Source organism: Salvelinus sp. IW2-2015, linkage group LG26 (assembly GCF_002910315.2).
Source record: "Salvelinus sp. IW2-2015 linkage group LG26, ASM291031v2, whole genome shotgun sequence".
Classification (NCBI taxonomy): Eukaryota; Metazoa; Chordata; class Actinopteri; order Salmoniformes; family Salmonidae; genus Salvelinus; species Salvelinus sp. IW2-2015.
The window spans coordinates 47,402,155-47,407,721 of record NC_036866.1 but is presented as its reverse complement, the minus strand read 5'-3'; the positions used below and the strand labels follow the sequence as shown (position 1 = coordinate 47,407,721).

General features: G+C 37.2%; 1 protein-coding gene across 1 annotated transcript in view; it reads right to left on the bottom strand.

Annotated features, from left to right (window-relative positions):
• Window positions 1-1,788: 1,788 nt before the first annotated feature.
• The window catches only part of LOC111952933 (uncharacterized), a 23,076-nt gene continuing 19,297 nt past the window's right edge, over window positions 1,789-5,567 (bottom strand). The window contains exon 7 of the transcript XR_011474222.1: window positions 1,789-1,834. The gene's annotated coding sequence lies outside the window, so the exon portion shown is untranslated. The remainder of the gene's footprint in view (window positions 1,835-5,567) is intronic.

Genomic DNA, 5,567 nt, shown 5'->3' with positions numbered 1-5,567 from the left:
TACAGAAGTAGCTTAGGCCTACATTTTTTTCTCTTTAAATTAATTTAAATCCAGTGCCAATTTACCAGTGTGGATAATATTACCTAATTTCATGTAAATATAATTTACATACTGTATTCTAATCACACTCAATTGGGTGCAATGGGGTGGTTTCTCTCCATGCCATAAAATTGCTTGGTACAGCATTATGTCTTGCACAGRAACTTATTCAGTTGCATTTCTCAGAAAAGACATATTTACACAGTTCCYGTGTTTGACAGTTGGCCCCTAGTGTGTTTCTTTTGAAGTAAGCCTGTTCTACCACCAACTCCCAAATCCACTTGAGTGAGAGTGATACAAAACCAGTTGTTGGATATTTATTGTAGAATTTCAATGGATCATTTTATTACAATRACATTATCATGTGATTACTCATTTATGGAGTGCCAAAGCAGTGGTATTCTAACTTTTTCACRGGGACCCCATTTTTTCCACTAGAATTTCTGGGGACCCCATTTTATCCCCAATAATTGATTGCGACCCCACCCCAAATCTAATGACCCAGCCTTTCAGCCGTACATTTAGATTGTTACATCAACGAATGACCTACAATTCCTTGCATTTTCATCTCTTATCAAAATGAAAACGAACCAATAAATACAATTTTATTGAGTAAATGTATCCTTCATATTATCTTTCTCAAAAACGTCTGTATATTGCCCCATACATGAATCCATATTTTGCATAAACCTGAAGAATACAGTGTGGACATGTAGGCCTAATGTAAGAATCTTCAGAATTTTCGGTTTATCTTCAGTTACGGGGAATCACCAGTGTAAAAACGCAAAATAGAATACCAAATCCATTTTCAGTGACGATTGAAAACATATTTGTTTACTGTTTAAATTCTTCAGGTGGACATTGAAGGTTTGAATTCATTATTTAGGGATAGATTCAATCCGTATCGTGGAAGTATCGCGGAAGATCCCCATTATAGTTCGATTGAAATTAAGACACAATGTTCACGCAGACTGCATTCATGGTTCAATCGGAATTTACGTTCAAACTTATTTAGGATCTTCCACAACAATTACGCGATAAGGATGGMATCCAGCCCTCACTCTAATTACAAAGTAACTTCTGTGCAAAATGTTTTTATAATTTCACATTGCTTTGTGAGTAATTGATTAAAGTTGAATACATTAAATCATGCTCTATCTATAGAGAATAAAATATAAACACAACATGACAAGTGTTTCATGATCTGAAATAAAAGATTCCAGGAATTTTCAATACGCACAAAAAGCTTTGTGCACAAATTTGTTTGCATCCSTGTTAGTGAGCATTTCTCCTTTGCCAAGATAATCCATCCACCTGACAGGGATGGCATATCAAGAAGCTGATTGAACAGCATGATCATTACAAAGGTGCAMCTTGTGCTGGGGACAATAAAAGGCCACTTTAAAAATGTGTAGTTTTGTCACACAACACAATGCTACAGATGTCGCAAGTTTTGAGGGAGCTGGCGTGGTTKMAGGAATGTCCACCAAGGCTGTTGCCAGAGAATTGAATGTTGATTTCTCTACGATAAGCCGCCGACAACATTGTTTTAGAGAATTTTGGAAGTACTTCCAACTGGCCTCACAACTGCAGACCATGTGTAACCACGCCAGCCCAGGACCTTCACATCCATCCACTCCTTCTTCACCGGCGGGATCGTCGAGACCAGGCCACCCGGACAAGATAGCCAGAAAGCATGTATGGGCATCGTGTGGGGAGCGGTTTGCTGATGTAACGTTGTGAAACCAAGAGTGCCCCATGGTAGCAGTAGGGTTATGGTATGGGAGGCCATAACCTAACGGCACAACGAACACAATTCGCATTTTTAAGCGCTGTCAATTTTGAGATGCACAAGTCAATCAGTATCTGGTGTGAGAAGATCCTGAGGCTCATTGTCGTGCCAGTCATGCCGCCGGCACCGCTTCATGTTTCAGCATAATTAATGCACAGCCCATGTCGCAAGGATCTGTACTACTATTCCTGGAAGCTGAAATGTCCCAGTTCTTCCATGGCCTCACCAGACATTATCAGGCAGGCAGTTTTGTTTTAATTTTTTAATTTAATTTAGTTTTTTATTTTTTTATTACAACAAATCAATACAGGAAAGTACATAAGGGAACACAAGTATATATAGATGATATATAATGGACCATCCGATCTAGGGGTGTACAAATATCCCATTACAGATTACACAGAGGACCTTAAGGGACATACATACACTTACAATTTTAACGTTTTTTGTTAGTAGAGTCTTTACTGTCTTAAAATAACAGTTCAATTCAAAGTCAGTTCAAAGAAAATTTGTTTTTTGTTAGTCAAATTTTCATTTGTTATATGAAATTTGGGCCAAAAGAATAATGAAATGGATTACATAAAAATGTTTCAGCTTATTTTTTAATCGTATGTAGAGATCCAAGCAGTACATCTCTCCACAATAGTGTAAATCTTCATATGTTGTTCAATTATAAATCTACTGATGTCTTGCCACAGTTTTCTTACATGGTATACAATGCCAAAAAAAAAAAGAAATTTGCCCCCCCAAACAAAAAAAACCTGTTTCCTGGGTGGTCATTACAAAAGGAGCACTTTGAATTTAATGTTTTCCTTAACCTTCTTCCATATAGTCGGTTTGCAGGGTAAATTATTTATGAATATTTTAAATGAAACCTCCTTAATTTTGTTAACGCAGTAAGGTATGTGTGTGGGCAACATCCAACTTTTTTCCAACAGATATTTCAATAAATCCATTCCAATAAAGGTGCATGACATAAAGGTATGATACAGGGACATGTCCGCTGGCTGGAAGACAGAGGTCCCTGTACACTAAAGATTTTGCAATTGTTTTAGACGCCATTCCCTCAGGTGTTGCTCTGTTATTCAGGAACGTTGTCAAGACTGACCCTCAGAACTACCTTCTATTGACCCTGTTGACTCATCAGTAGGAAAGATTTGTTTCTCTTTTGGCCCATTCCACAACAGAGCGATACGAACCTTGTTTCAGCAGGATGTTGTATCTATACCTTATGTCATGCCTTATTGGAATGGATTTATTGATAATATCTGTTGGAAAAAAGTTTGGATGTTGCCACACACATACCTACTGGTTAACAAATTAAGGAGGTTTCTTTAAAATTATTCATAAATATTACCCTGCCAACCACTATATGAAGAAGTTTAAGGAAAACATAAATTCAAATTGCTCTTTTGTAATGACCACCCAGAACAGTGTTGCATCTTTTTTGGCATTGTATACATGTAAGAAAACTGTGGCAAGACATCAGTAGATTTATAATTGAACACATTTATGAAGTTTTACACTATTGTGGAGAGATGTACTGCTTGGATTCTTTACATACGATAAAAATAAGCTGAAACTTTTTATGTAATTCATTTCATTATTCTTTTGGCCAAATTTCATATACACAAATGTAAATTTACTAACAAAAAAACAAATTTTCTTTGACTGTACTTTGAAATTGAACTGTATTTTAAGACAGTTAAATACTCTACTAACAAAAAGCTGTTAAAATTGTAAGTGTATGTATGTCCTTAAGGTCCTTGTGTAATTGTAATGTGATATTTGTACCCCCTAGCTCGATTGTCCATTATATTATCATCTATATATACTTGTGTTCCCTTATGTACTTTCTGTATTGATTTGTTGTTATAATAAATATTAAATAAAAATAAAAAAACTGTGGTGAAATGTCTGGTGAGGCCATGGAAGAATGGGACATTTTCAGCTTCCAGGAATTGTGTACAGATCCTTGCGACATGGGGCTGTGCATTATTATGCTGAAACATGAGGTGCCGGCGGATGACTGGCACGACAATGAGCCTCAGGATCTTTCTCACACCAGATACTGATACTTTGTGCATTCAAATTGACATCGCTAAAATGCAATTGTGTTCGTTGTCCGTAGGTTATGCCTGCCCATACCATAACCCTACTGCTACCATGGGGCACTCTGTTCACAACGTTGACATCAGCAAACCGCTCGCCCACACGATGCCATACATGCTTTCTGCTATCTGTCCGGGTGGCTGGTCTCAGACGATCCCGCAGGTGAAGAAGCGTGGATGTGAAGGTCCTGGGCTGGCGTGGTTACACATGGTCTGCAGTTGTGAGGCCAGTTGGAAGTACTTCCAAAATTCTCTAAAACAATGTTGTCGGCGGCTTATCGTAGAGAAATCAACATTCAATTCTCTGGCAACAGCCTTGGTGGACATTCCTCAACCACGCCAGCTCCCTCAAAACTTGCGACATCTGTAGCATTGTGTTGTTGACAAAACTACACATTTTTAAAGTGGCCTTTTATTGTCCCCAGCACAAGTTGCACCTTTGTAATGATCATGCTGTTCAATCAGCTTCTTGATATGCCATCCCTGTCAGGTGGATGGATTATCTTGGCAAAGGAGAAATGCTCACTAACAGGATGCAAACAAATTTGTGCACAAAGCTTTTGTGCGTATTGAAAATTCCTGGAATCTTTTATTTCAGATCATGAAACACTTGTCATGTTGTGTTTATATTTTATTCTCTATAGATAGAGCATGATTTAATGTATTCAACTTTAATCAATTACTCACAAAGCAATGTGAAATTATAAAAACATTTTGCACAGAAGTTACTTTGTAATTAGAGTGAGGGCTGGATCCATCCTTATCGCGTAATTGTTGTGGAAGATCCTAAATAAGTTTGAACGTAATTCCGATTGAACCATGAATGCAGTCTGCGTGAACATTGTGTCTTAATTTCAATCGACTATAATGGGGATCTTCCGCGATACTTCCACGATACGGATTGAATCTATCCCTAAATAATAATTCAAACCTTCAATTACCTGAAAATTTAACAGAACAAATATGTTTTAATCGTCACTGAAAATGGATTTGGTATTCTATTTTGCGTTTTTACACTGGTGATTCCCGTAACTGAAGATAAACCGAAAATTCTGAAGATTCTTCATTAGGCCTACATGTCCACACTGTATTCTTCATGTTTATGCAAAATATGGATTCATGTATGGGGCAATATACAGACGTTTTTGAGAAAGATAATATGAAGGATACATTTACTCAATAAAATTGTATTTATTGGTTCGTTTTCATTTTGATAAGAGATGAAAATGCAAGGATTGTAGGTCATTCGTTGATGTAACAATCTAAATGTACGGCTGAAAGGCTGGGTCATTAGATTTGGGGTGGGGTCGCAATCAATTATTGGGGATAAAATGGGGTCCCCAGAAATTCTAGTGGAAAAAATGGGGTCCCTGTGAAAAAGTTAGAATACCACTGCTTTGGCACTCCATAAATGAGTATCACATGATAATGTTATTGTAATAAAATGATCCATTGAAATTCTACAATAAATATCCAACAACTGGTTTGTATCACTCTCACTCAAGTGGATTTGGGAGTTGGTGGTAGAACAGGCTTACTTCAAAAGAAAACACACTAGGGGCCAACTGTCAAACACAGGAACTGTGTAAATATGTTTTTTCGAGAAATGCAACTGAATAGTTTCT